Below are 15,409 nucleotides of genomic sequence, written 5' to 3' on the forward strand. Positions count from 1 at the left end.
TGACTCTTGATAAATGTCCCAAAAACATTTTGGGTTCACATTTAGGAAAAAATTATGTATATAAAATTTATCATATGATACCCTGCATGTCATAGGCACCATTTGTAAATGTAATAATTTATTCATAAATTTTGAAACATTTCTCCAGATCATTACAATGAACGGTAAACATATCAAAGAAAAACGGAATTTGCGAGATTTATCGTTTAACCTTAATCTTTTATTTTTTCGTATCCTAATTTCACTTTTTTTAAATAATGTCAGTTTGTGACACCGTTTTTTACGATTCTAGTTCAATGATCTATTAATGTAATATACTTGTTGGTTTTGTGTTTTATGTCGTCAAGATACCTGCTGACAGCACTCAATAAATCTATATCACTTAAAAAAAATTGAAACAATTTGAAACAGCTGTTAATAACTATTTTTGAATAAATAATATTTTCGTTTAAATATTTTCTTTTATTATGATTTAAAATGTTAACATGTAGTTTAAATATTGTTTGAAGTTAGGTCAGGGCGGTTTTAGTGATAAATATTCAAATCACATGTCAATCTATTTGATATATATAAAAAAAATTATCCATACTGAATTTACATGGACATTCGTTCCTTTGTTATTGATACCAAAACTCCAGGTTTTCTTTTGTATTGAAAAGTACAATTGAGTTACTTGTTTTATATTTTATATTATTTGGTCAATACGGGAATGTCATTCTCACTTAAAATAAATGAAATAAAAATGTAGGAAAGTAACTGACCGATGATATCTCAATGACCTTTAAAAGCGACTGAAACTTGATTTGATTGTATCGAAACATATTGAGAGCATACTCGTCTATTAATCGTTTGCTTGCACACCAAAGTCCATATCTATTGACATTTTTTTCTTTAAGTATTGGTGCCTATATTTACCCTGGATTTCAAATCTTAAAGAAAGGGTTATTAGTTTGTTTTTATGCGTAGGATATGTGTGTCGGAATTTGACTTTCATCCTTATAACACCTTCATATTTTCACAGCTCCTTCTGATTTCAACAGTGTCCACAACTAATTTTTTTTGTTATTCAGTCATTCCCTTTTACTTGCATACTGTTTGTTCTTGTTCTTGTATTTGTGTCATTTATCACTGTGATACCTGCTAAGTGGACCGTCAACAGCATAACTAACGACCATTTAGAAATAGAAAAATGGTATGAAAGGTCCTGTTATTTAGGTAGAAGTTTGTGTTATTGTCATCTCTCTATAAAAAGAACGCGTCTAAATAAAATGTTATCAAAACTTGTAGGTTGTTCTGATTGCTGGATTCATAACACGTAGGCGGAAATAATGACAATTCTTCGTTTACATTTGCACTTACCAATTTTTACAAATGGGTTTATATTTTTTAGGTTTCACTTGCGATTAAATGTTTAGTTTCAACAATACAAAAAAATCTAATTGTTTCAATCGTTAAAGAAAAAACATATTTTCATGGTGAATTAATCAATATGACTTAGAACTTTTGCATTGACATCCTCATTTTAAGATAATTTTGTAGTATGAGTGATATTTATCTTGTTGAAATAACCATACAGTAACTCAAAGATCTGCTGTAACTAGAAACAAACAACATAATATATATTTTATGTAACTTTCTCAACCTTTGTTAAAGTTTTTGAATATTAGATACTTTGTTTCAAGTATCACCGTAGAATTATTTAATACTGAAATTCGCCTCTGGTGCGGTAAAATTGTTACTGTTTAATCTAGTTATGTAATAATAAGTGTATTATGATAAACAGGATCGCTCTTTTCTAAATTAAGTAAACAGTAGGATACCGCTGTTCAAAAGTCATAAATCGAGTATGAAAACAAATCCTAGGGACGGGACATGTTTAGAAAATTGTGGGTTTAACCTGTTTTTATGGTTAGCTAAACGTCGTGCTTTATGGCAATGTTAAAAATAAAGCTAAAATTACAACATTACATGACGGGAATACAGTACAAATAAATGCAAGAACACTCAGAACAGAGAAATACATAAATAAATAATATAATAGTACATTTCGACATGTTAACAACAGAATAACAATGAATAACTAAAATGGATTTAGGACAGTACACATAAACAGCATAATAGAATTACGAACTGTGTGTCTGTCACACGAATGTATCAACGCCACAAAAAGTGACGTCTCAGGTAAAGGAGTAGGTCCAGTAAGACCTCTTTTTGGCCCCAAAATAAAGCAGTTTTACTAAATGGTTCTATTGTAAACGTTTAGTTATCTTTTGGAAAGTAGAATGTTTCTGCTACATAAATATGGGCTGTTTTTGACAATACAATGCACATATATCGGGTACTAGCATCATTTAGTCATGCTAAATTACTGAAATCTTCACAATTTTAGCATTTGAGTTACATTTTAGACGGTTTAGACATTGAAATGTAAGTTGAGCTTGATGATAATACATAACATATATATAGGTTTAGGATGAACACGGATGCGGCCACTTTCATTTTTGACAAAAACATCTGAAAAGTGACATTTTTTTGCATAATTGATAGATTTTTCATATTAAAGCTCGAATCGGAGCGTTTTTAATGATTGAATCGGTTAAAGTCTTTGACATAAACTAACTGAATCAAATGACATAGATATTTTTTTGTTTTTTGTTTTAAGACATATAAAAGAGGCACGAAAGATACCAAAGGGACAGTCAATCTCATAAATCTAAAACAAACTGACAACGCCATGGCTAAAAATGAAAAAGACAAACAAACAACAGCACACATGACACAACATAGAAAACTAAAGAATAAACAACACGAACCCCGCCAAAAAACTTGGGGTGATCTCATGTGCTCCGGAAGGGTAAGCAAATCCTGCTCCACATGTGGCACCCGTCGTGTTGCTTATGTGATAACAAATCCGGTAAATAGTCTAATTCGGACTAATTCGGTAGGTCACATTCATGAAAGGGAAGGGGATTGTAGTTACGACGTAAGGAACATATCCGATATCATTTGTGAAACGGTTATTCCATAACGGTCAACCAACTCGTGATGGCGTCCGTAAAGTTTACGAAGGGATGATTTCAACTTCACCATTTGGAACTCTTGGTTTAATAGCTTCCTTGTGAGCAGCAACTCTCCATCAAGAAAATCATGATAGGAAATGCAAGCACGGTAATATCGTATCAATTGGGAGATTTATACCCCATATTCAGGTGCTGCTGGAATGTTGCTACTTAGAAATGGAAAGTTCACAATTGGAACATTTTATTCCTAAATATGTCCTGTGTACAATTACCTTAGTCGTCCAGGATCAGGCTAAGGGTCCCTGTTTATAAAATGAAACCATCTATCCAGGGGAAATAGAAGGCAATACAAAAAGTAGTCCACTTTTAACCTTGGATTTCCAATTAGTGTAAAAAACAGTTCTATACTTTAATTTCAAAATAGCAAGTAAATAATTATAAGATACCCACATAAAAAGATGTGCATTTACTGCAATAAACATGATAGGCTAATACCTCTTTTATCATTTTTTTTTATGTTTGTATAAATTGATTCAATCGATATTTTTCGACTCAAGTTATATTATACTATATTAAATGTCTAAATTTTCATTATTACAGACTCCAATTTTGTCTTGTCAATGATATCAACGCCTTTCAAAAGAAGAACAAATTTTAGATTAATTTTAAAGTTTTGTTTCCAGATTTTATAAATATCTTGTGGTTTTTTAGGCGTTTTGTTAAATTTAATTGAAGTCCTAATTTTCCATAGTGTCCATTTAAAATATATGATAATTATGGTTAAAAAATTATCATATTTCAGTTCTCCCGTGTTTTTACCAAATATAACCTGCTTTTCACCAAAAGGATTATTTATTCCTATGTTTGATTTGATAAGTATTTCTTGGAGGTTTTTTTTTTAAAATTAACTGTGATGTACTACAACTGAAAAATAAGTGTTGCAGGGTTTCTATATTATAGTCATTTTGACAAATGTGGCATTTTCTTTTTGATATCTTCATTTGTTTTAATCTTTCTTCAGTATATAAAATATTGTGCAAGGATCTCCATTGCAATTCTATTACTTTATTTTCAATTTTCAAATATTTTAATCCCGACCATATTTTCCCAAGGTACATTTGTTTCAAATATTTCCTCCCACTTAATTTGACATTTTGGAAATACATCTTTATTTAAAACCGTACGAATATAATTGAGTTTTAACTTTGATGGTTTGATTTTTTAATTGTTTAAGTTAATGATCTCAAGGTCATTTGATATCTTTAATTTACTTTCATAATGTAAATTCTGGTTACCTCAAGATTTCAAAATTTGCACGGAATCTTTAGGAATTGCCTGTTTAATTTTTGAAAATTCAGTCAGCTTCCTATCAATTTCATTACAGCTAATGAAATCTGTAGTTTCTAAATTCCAAATGTCCTGGATAGTTGTGATATCGCTCTTTTAAAAAAGAAGAGTAGAACAATGATTTATTTTTGAAACGAATAGAAGAGTTTCCAAATATCCTCGTATTTAAAATAGCACTTTTATATGGAGCTGTTTCCACATTTGGAATGAATCCTGACCACGTATTTATAATTTTCTGATAAACTTGTGGTAGTTGGTTCATATCTAAACCATTTAAACTTGAACATTTACATACAAAAAAGGCATCATTATATTTTTCGTCAAATTTCCGAAGCCTATACTTACCGATCGCATTCCAGCTTTCCAATGGCCCCTGAATTAATCGATATACAAGTTTTGTTTGTTTACTTTTTATAAACGTATCTATACTTACCATTCTAAACCCCCTTTTATTTCGTCCAAACAGCAGCCATTGCTATCTACCTGGTTCACTTTTCCGTCCCATATAAAGTTCCAAATTATATTATTTAGCTCTTTAGTATATATATCCGGAATTTAGTATATTTATCCGGAGTTCCTTGTATTTCGATCTCGTAAGAACAAAGAGAAAGTATCATATTTTTTACCATGGCACATCCCCAATGTTTTAACATTGCCTGTGATCCATTTGATTTTATCAAATTCAAATCGTTTTCTTTTAGAAGCCCCTTATAGTAAGCCTTTTGTTTTAGAACCCGAAGCTTTTTCGTATAAGGACAAAATTTTAAAAGTATTTTCTACAGATTTTTCATTTTTATTAAATACCTGGGTGTCATCTGCAAACATACCTACTTTGGTTTCTATAAAGTTCCCTCCCCTCCTAGTAATTTTAATCCTTCTATTTTAATGTCACCCCTTATCGCACATGCCATGGGTTCAGCTTGTATTATATACAAGAGAGGCGCTATTGGACACCCTTGCGGAGCGAGTAATAGAAAAGTCTCTTGATACAAACCCATTAGTTTTGATACACGTATTAGCATTGTATAATAGCATCTTTATCCAAGCCCTAAATTTCCCGCTAAATTCAAATTTCTCCAATACAAAATCTAACCATTCTAATTCAACCCTATCAAACGCTTTTTGATGATACAAAAATAATATAATTCCTTCTTCATCTTCGTTGTCAATATATTCTATAATGTCCTGAATCATTCGGTTAGCCTCGCTTATATTTCTACCTTTAACAAACCCCTTCTGATCGGTATGAATAATTTTAGGCAATACTATTTTAAGTCTTTCAGATAGAATCTTTGCAATAATTTTATAATCACAATTTAGTAAAGTTAGTGGTCTCCATTTTTTTTTTATATTTTCCCTTTACCTTCCTTTATGTAATAAGGTTAAGACCCCCTTATGTTGAGAGTTACTCAATATCGTATCATTAAAAGTTTCTTGTAGTAAACTAAAGAAATCGTCTTTTATTATTTCCCAGTATTAAACATAAAATTCTGATATTATACCTTCTTCGCCAAGTGATTTGTTTTTATGCCCCACCTACGATAGTAGAGGGGCATTATGTTTTCTGGTCTGTGCGTCCGTCCGTCCGTCCGTTCGTTCGTCCGTTCGTCCGTTCGTCCGTCTGTCCCGCTTCAGGTTAAAGTTTTTGGTCGAGGTAGTTTTTGATGAAGTTGAAGTCCAATCGACTTCAAACTTGGTACACATGTTCCCTATGATATGATCTTTCTAATTTTAATGCCAAATTAGAGATTTTACCCCCAATTTCACGGTCCACTGAACATAGAAAATGATAGTGCGAGTGGGGCATTCGTGTACTGAGGACACATTCATGTTTTAAGTAATTTTAGTACCTTTTCTACTTCATAGATGTTTATATCTCTATCTAACATCTCTTGATCTTCCTTACTTACCTTGTCTACGATGAATTGACAAAGTTGTTCGCCCGCTGTTTTGTCCCACCCTTCCGTGGCAAAAAGTTTAGTAAAAAAATTACTTGTTCATTTAAGATTGAATCAATGTCACATTTATACTCACCGTTTTCTGATTTTACACGTTGCCATAGTTTGTTCTGCCCATTTTTCTTTTCTAAATTTTTTTTATTTTGTCGACTTCTCCCCGTCTTCGGCCCATTTAGTACTTGATCTAATTTTTGCGGAGACTGTTTTTTTAGTATAATATTCATTAATTTTATTTTCTAATTCTAAAATTTGGTCACATGATTTATTTGATTCGATTAATTGAAGTTTCAATTTTTCAAGCTGTTTTTTCTAAAGCAATGACATTATTTTGTTTTGAAAAACGGTTTAGTTTTTGACCATTTTTCATGGTCAAGAATTTATTTTTTGATTTTGTAACATCCCAACACTCTTGAATGCTATTGAATCGGTTCTTGCTTTTAACCCAATTTTACCAAAACGTTTTAAATGCATTTGAAAATTTATCAGTCTTAATTGTATTTAGATTCATTATCCACATTCCCGGTCCTCTTTCAATATCATCTAATTTTGTTTTTGAAGTAACTATTTCATGATCACTAAATGGAAATGTAATTATACGTGTGTTTAAAATTTTGCAGCTAAGGGATTTCGTACAAAAAATATAATCTATTCGTGATTTTGAATTGCCTCTTTGAAAACTATACCGTCTATTTGTTGGAAATTTAGATCGCCATATATCATCTAAATCAAAATTCAGTAGAAGACTTTTAAACTCGTTTTAGCCTGTATCATCATTTTGTTGCGAAGGGGACCTATCTAGTTTTCTATCTAACGCACAATTAGAATCTCCTAAAAAAATAGTATAATGATCTGTGCCATCATCTGAATACAAGTCATTTCTAAAGTTTTTCAGGTTTTAAAAAAAATGTTTCCTTTCAAAACCCTTATTTGGGGTGTACAAATTAAATATATGGTAAACCACAGTGTTAGTTTTAAATTCACCAATTTACATTCTACCTTTATCATCTATCATTGAGACATCAAAGCTAAGCGTAAAATCTTTTTTTAATAAAAATTCCCACACCTCTAGATTCGTTAGTACCACAATTCCAGAAACTTTCACCACCCCCATATTCTTTCCTTCATTTGCTCCAAAGCCAAGTTTGGTCCTGTGTACAATGTGTTTCTTGAAAACAGACAAGATCTATGTTTTTTGACACAATCCAATTAAAAACTAATGTACGTTTTTTTAACATTTCATAACCCATTTACGTTTATTGATGCTATTTTTATACTCATTGTAGAAGTTTGAATGAAATAGACACTTAAGTGTTTAAAAAATTTCCAAAATCTTTCGTCAGATGAACCTGAAATTTGAGGCCAAAATCTGCCTTTACCGGACATCCTCCTTTCTAAAAATTTGCTATGCATGGACATAAGGTTTAAATTGTTTTTGTTTTGTTTTGTTTATATTATTTGATGTAATTACACAAATATTAATATATTATCTGTGTTAGTAATTGTGCAGCTAACTGCGCTATCTAAATTTGTCAGCCTTTCTTCTAAATAAAACTGTAAAACAAATAAATCCTGTGCACATAGTTGCTTTAAACTTAAATTAATATACAAATGAACTGGGTGATTTATTATCTTTACTTTTATATATGAATAGAAAATGGAAAATGGAATTACAACTACAAACGATAAAACACAGAACAATATCCGATCAGAAGTACAAATACAACTTCTTCCTTAATTGGTCCTCATTTCGTACAGAGTCTTAATTTGTACCTGAGAACGATGGTCAAAATATTTAAAATTAAAAACTATAGTTAAACGATGAAGGGACCAAAAAGGTAACACCAGGTGGATAAGTCATAAGTTATGTACAATTCAAACCTTTTTCTAAATTTAATTCCGGTTGATTGTTGTCCCATGTTTGTTTGGATATTGTGACTTAAATGTCCTTTTACTCCAGAGTTCTCGATCTCATTTTTGTATTGTATCATTTACGATTATGGGTAAATTAAGTATATGCCAGCCATAAAGCTTGATATGACACCTTTGCTTAAGATGGATAAAGATGCCATAATAAGCAACCAAAAACGATTTGTCTTAGAAAAATATCAAATCTTTGGCTTAACAGTATACTTTTAATAAGGAATCCACAAAAATACCGAAAATCGACTCAGGAGCTGCGGATGACAACGTACTTGTTTCAATAGGCTTCTAATCTTTTATAATAATAATGATTTGGTTTATTTTGCATTGAACAAGAACTATTGGCTAAATAAATCTTTTTACATGTGTACCTATGGCTTCATAATTGTAAGATCTGAACATTCCTGTTAAAAGTGAATCCAGAAATCCGGAAAAAAACGCAACGAAAAAGGTGCGATTATGTAATATTTGGTGATGACTTCAGATATGGTGAACTGTTAGCCTACATGATATCAATCGTCATGTATTCAAATTTCCAAAAATGGATCAGATCTTTAACGTTTAAGACGTAATAGTAAGAAATTATAAGCAAGCATTTTGTGTGTCTTTGGAAGTCTTATAACTCTTTGAATTTTATTGTCTCCGATGATAGCTTTGAAATAAATCTTTTTAAATAATTTGTTTAAAATCTTCCAATGTTTCATCATCACTTTATGACACAAATAAGACCATTGCAATGTATACTAATATCGATTACAAAAATGCTATTTGTATACGTTTCATTTATAAAGATACATGATAATTTGGTAGCTTTGAAAGTCATATTCCTGAATTGTCACAGGCTTTTTCTCGTGTAGAACATGGTGGATTAAACCTTGTTATATAGCTAACTAAACTCTCACTTGTATTACTGTCGTAACGATCACACTGATTCAAAAACAATTGCATCGATAATGTTACCATGGAAATGGCGGCCTTATTTTATTTTTTATAAACATATTTGTTGAGGGTGTAGGGCTAATATTTTTTAAAAGGCTTTCGAAAATCCATTGGGTACTTATTGTGCATCGCTACGGACTATTTATTTCTCTATTCGTACATATACTTCTTACAACAAAAAGAAAATCAACAGCTTAAAAAGTTCTCTTATTTCACTTTCAATTTTATTAATGACATCCTGTCACTCAATAACTAATAGTTCAATTAGTATTTGTATGTCATATATCCCAGAGAAAATTAAATAAAGGATACTTCCGAAAGTAAAAGGTCTGCTCATTACCTTAGCTGTATTTGGCAAAACATTTAGGAACTTTGGTCCTCAATGGTCTTCAACTTCGTATTTTAATTGGCCTTTTTAACTTTGTTGAATTCGAGCGTCACTGATGAGTCTATCGTAGACAAAACGCGCGTCTGACGTATATACAAAGTTTAATCCAGGTATATATGATGAGTTTATTATTCATATCTTAATCATTTCATTAATATTGACACATATGAATGACTTCAAACAAACTATGACACATGTGATGATTTCAACTTTCCAATTGTCAACTTCCAATTTCTCAGCAGTAACATAAACATTGTCCTATCGTCAAGTATTTACATATTTCAATTAATACGTTACAGTCTTGCATGTTCACACTTCAATTAATACGTTACAGTCTTGCATGTTCACACTTTACTGACGTCAACAGCAGGGATTTAATTCTTGCATAAAAAGCGCTCCAACAGACTTATGAGGAGGTAATATCAAATTTGAGCTATCACGAAGTGGATGACTGGTACGATATGTCTGTGTCGCAACTTACTGATAACATAATTTTGCAGTCGTCTAAACATTGGTAATGTACCGAGTGTGTCCAATTCTTTTTTGTGACGGAGTGTGGATTTGCATGGCAGGTGATGAATGCATAGCAGGAGGCGGTTACTCTTTTTCTCCACCTCGGTCTCAATCATGTTGGAGGCCTTTCGATTATCTACGTTCTTTCATGTTATCTTGATTTGTCTTCTTAATGAGATCGGTAGATTACTGTTCCATTAACTTATCGTCTGATTGGTAACATTAGTTATCTTTACTTTTAATGAGTATATCGAACGGAATAAATCGTGTGGAACAACTGTAAATATGCTTGCAGTATTGCAGTAATTGTCTTTACATTGAATATGTCTATAGAAGTCATATGCATATGCACGTGGTGATTGTCGTTAAAATAGTTTTACGTTCAGTTAATTTAGAATTATATCGGGAAATTTTTCTCAAACCAAATTATTGTATCCGGATTCTCTAAAATTGCAAAAATAGTAAAAAAATACGTCATCTCTTTGGATGTCAAGTTAATTTTATTGATGAATTAATCGGATGATATATTAAGGACACTTAAGTGCAAACATGCCATTTTTAATGTCCCTCTCAGGTCAAATACATGTCATCATTGTCATAATTGATGAAAATCAAGTTTGGGGCAAAATTAGACTTCAGCCTTACATTTATCTAAAAAGATATGTTATCCACTAAAAAATGTTTATGTTAATAAACTCATCACAGATACCAGGATCAAAACTTTATATTTACGTCAGACGCGCGTTTCGTCTAAAAAAAAACACTCATCAGACTCAATAAAAATTTTAATAGTCATTCGGAAGCAAGGGTTACGAAAAGAAGTCACATAGAGGCTTGAAGTACATTAGTCTCGATCATCCAGCCGCTTTATTTTTCAAAGTAGAGCGTCTGGATGACAAGTGATATAAAAATGGTAATTTATGACATTCGGAATAGTATCGGCTTTTTTAGCTAGTTTTTAAAGATAATGTCCAAGACGAATAACCAAGAAGTTGGTTATTGACTTCGGAAGAAATTATATTACGATAATACTATTGAAAAGCCCGAGTGTACCGATTGTTGTTTAAAGCTATTTATATTTTGTTTGTGACGACATACAAGTCGTGGAAAACACCAGACAGCATGGCTTCCATGACCGCGAAGGAAAATAACAGCACATCAAACCTTGGTAAGATGATATAACACCACAAACTGTTACATAAATTTTAATGCAAACTGAAACAACGAGTAGTTATATATTCTTTCATGCATGTCCATGCTACGTAAGCAAGTTAATAATCATACAATTCATGGCAATTTTTGTATTGACTGGGACCACTCGAACAGTCGTGTGTACGCTATAAATACATTTTGGGGTTGTTAACTTTAAAAATACTTGATGGAAAAGTAATATGACGCCGAAATATGAACTTCATCCAAGATAAGTTTGTTGTATTTATATGTAGTGTATAAAGGAGTTTGCATTTTGATATGTGTAAAAAAAAAGGGGGGGAAGGAGAGATGCGCAATGTTGTACACATTTGAAGGAGGGAACGCAATTCAAAAACATAAGCAGACGAAAAACAAACAAAGTATATCTAGAAGATGCCACTGATTTTGTACATACACCAAACGGTCAAAATGATTTATGCTCGATTTTTTTTTTAAACAAATGCATTTAGCTTATGCAAACATTTAAGAAGTGCGACACGTTGTTATGAAAAGTAATTTAAATATACTGTTAGTAAACACAGTCTGGACTGGTCAACTTAAAAACGAAAAATACTTTTTTGCACTTTTAAGAGGCATTTTTTTCACACTAAAAAAAGTCCTTAAAAGAATACAAATGTTGTCAGTGAATATATACCAATTGGCTATCTAAACCTTGAAACAAAACCATGGTATGAGGAATACACTGTAAATTTGTTTTTGATGTAAAACAAGACAGTAAAACAATAGATGCAGCATCAATGAAAGGAGGTGTCAATGAGGCAGCAACCGGTGAACCCAATGACATACATTACCAAAAGTAGACATCAACATGATTAAGAGGACATATTGTTGACTGAAACAAAAAGTGAGAATAAAAGTACCAAAAGGTCAACATTATACAAGCAAGAACATGCGGTATGAATACCAATGAGACAACTATCCACCCCAAGTTCAAAGGAGGTGGATGAGAGCAAGTATAGGCAACTGCATGTATGGCCTTTAACAATGATAAAAATTCATGCATAATTTTGATAGAGAATACAGACAGGGAATGTGTCAAAGAGACATTAACCCGACAAGAGAGCAGGAAACAACCCAATGCCACCAATGGGTCGTGTCATCACCACAGCGAGATAATCTCGCATCCCGTAGCGGAATTCAGCTTGCACCAAGACATTTCTAAATGTATATTTCTATATGATTTATGTTTTTTTCCAAACATTTTGTTTTTCATATATGCTATGCTGGTGACCAAAAATTAATATGATTTTAACATTTACTTTATTTTGTAGACAAACCAATGATGATTTCGGGACACAGTTGTTATGTGTAAAATGTGAAGAATTAAAAAAGACTATATAAATATTCGAATTTTCATTGTATCATAAACAGCTTCAATTTTATAAGAAAAAAGATTCAAAGATTTTTTTTTTAATTACTGCAGCAGCAATCATTATAAATAAATCACAGTATCAAAAATGTTGGGTTAACATTATTTTGACAGCAACCACAAAGCGAAAAAAGGTACACAGACATATATTAAGTAAATGAAACAAACATCAAGAAACACATTGTTGTCAGATATGTCGGAGAATTTTAAAGATTTGTATTAACAAATTAAAAATCATATAAACAATTTAACAGTTTTCATGTTTGCGTTGTATCTCATTTACATGTCTGGCCCTTCTCAGTTAACTATATGGTATGGAGTTTTCTTAATATTGGAGGCCGAGCAGTGATTCTATTTGCGAATATCCATGTCATTTGAACTCTGCTGGGTTGTTGCCTCATTAGCAATCTCCTTATTTTATATAAAGGTTCACATGTACAGGAGAATTCGAAGTTGTTGTTTTTATGAAGCTGCCCTTTTATACAAAAGTCATGATGAATATTATAATAGTTTGTAGTAGGAGAATACACTTTTCAGTTATTTTTTGTATAAGTTATCATGCAGTATGGGATAAATCCCATTCCACCTTTTCAATGTGATTGATTCAAACATGCATTCAAAGAGTATTGGGTTTCATGAATGACTGGTTAACTTCTGTATTTCTTCATAGACACGGAGACTGGCAAAGTGGTATTGTGTGAAGGTTGGTCCCCAAATGTTTTCTTCCCAAAAGGATTAGGCGATATAGATTATTGGTGAAACATTTAGACTATTCTGTCGTTAGCAATTTTAAGATCAGTTAATTTTGTAAATAAAAATTGAGTTGACTCATTGTGTGATCTTACTGATCTGCCAGTGATAAGTTGTTAAACAGGGTTTTTAAATTTTACATTGTAATCTTAGAGTTGTTTTTCTTTCCATAAACGTAACTTGATGTGTGCTTTTCGAGTAAGGTCAGTGCGTCAGATATTTGAAAGATTATTATAAAATGGAAAGCATAAATTATAACAAGAATTTACAGAAATAAGAATGAGACAAAACTAAGAAAAATGGATAAAAATTAAAATTAAGGAATACAGACTAACGTGGCTACAATATACCGACTGTTGGTTGCTTAACGTCAAGTGGCAAATATTTCATGCATGTTCAGGACGATGCGATACAATATAAAGAATAGAGAATATATATAGTGGTGTGCTATAATATGAAAATAGAGAAAAATGGTAGTTTATAGTATGAAGATAAGAGAATATTAAACGTGGTGTGTTAAAATATAAAAATAGATCTTCAAGTTGGGTTGCTTGGTTATCGTCTTGTGGTAAATAATGGTAATGTTCAGGACGAAAAAAAATAACAATAATTATAAAGATGAGGTCCTAAATTATAGCCCGTTGGGGATACATGTTCGAGAAATTAAAACTCGCCAGAAAATTAAGGTATATTGGATTATGTACAACGGTCCACCTACAGATCCCTCTCTTAGCGCACAGAGAGCGTGGTATCCTCTATACACGACCAGTGGCGGATCTAGAACTTGTTATAAGGAGGGCACTATACAGTCATGCTACAGTGTTTCCTTATATGATATAATCAACCAAATTTTTCCCACGAAAAAAAATCATGTCTTTAATTTTTTTTTACATGTGACAAAAATTCAGAAAAAAAGATCGCCGCTAATTACAGTATTTTTTATCGTTCTTTTAAGATTGCCCATCTGCAAGTTGGGCAACAGGATCAGCTACAAGAATGTCAGTTTTAATATATATACATGTAACGTTACACTGTTTACTGATCTTTACTGTTGTTATTATTTTTTTTTTAAATATAATGGGGATAACGGAAGTGCTATTTATAGATATGTTCTATATTTAATTATTTGTTACGCCCCCTATAAATATCTGACCAGTCCGGTTAATCACCCCAGACGCTATATATATATATGCGTCTGGGTTATCGAGACTAGAAGTACATTTGCGTTAATTGCAACCCCCTTACGTCAAATAGGAGAGACAAAACGGGAAAATGTTAATTCTGATATATGGACTTATGGCATGTGCACATCTAAAAGATGATACTTCATGGATTTGTAATATATTTTGATGTTCTAAATTAATAAGCCAAAAAGCTGGACTTGACACATCCTAAATGAGTTTGAATGTTCCTCTGGTATCTTTCGGCCCTCTTTTAAAGTACATGTTTAATTTTGCCTAGTCATTTCCTTTAAAATGTTATCCATAAAAAGTTACAAAATTGTGTAAGTAAACTATCAAAGTTATATTTTCAATTAATCAATTTGATAATTAGAGACGACACATCTTGTTTCGAATATAGATCTTTTTAAAGGTTGTACTAAAGCAACTTACGAAAATAGTTGTAAGGTAAAAATACCTGTAGAAAGTATAAGAATAAAAAGAGCTAATAGAATTTATAAATACGGATGCATTATAATTAAATGCACAAAAACACAATCTTTGCAGAAATAATGTCTTCCGTGTTACATAAACGTATGTCAATCAAGGATCATATTAATTTGACAAGGTGTACTATAGGATGCAAACCATATTTCAGGCAAACTGGAAACTAAAAGCTACATAGAAAAGAAACAGTTAAAAACACTGTAGAGACACTTAAAAATTGAGTACCACGAAATCCATCTAAAACTTTCATGAACTCGGGTAATCTAGATGAGTGAGTATTATGTATCCATTATCCATGATGCTCTCGACAAGTGGATATCTTATGG

At 31.7% G+C, this 15,409-nt stretch overlaps 1 long non-coding RNA gene across 1 annotated transcript; it reads left to right on the plus strand.

The window, feature by feature from the left end:
* The first annotated feature begins 10,933 nt into the window (after positions 1 to 10,933).
* LOC139526207 (uncharacterized) lies at positions 10,934 to 12,922 on the plus strand. Its single transcript, XR_011665157.1, has 2 exons — positions 10,934 to 11,253; positions 12,569 to 12,922. It is a non-coding gene; the product is annotated as an uncharacterized lncRNA (long non-coding RNA).
* Positions 12,923 to 15,409: the final 2,487 nt, after the last annotated feature.

The sequence above is a fragment of the Mytilus edulis genome, chromosome 1 (assembly GCF_963676685.1).
Source record: "Mytilus edulis chromosome 1, xbMytEdul2.2, whole genome shotgun sequence".
Taxonomy (NCBI): Eukaryota; Metazoa; Mollusca; class Bivalvia; order Mytilida; family Mytilidae; genus Mytilus; species Mytilus edulis.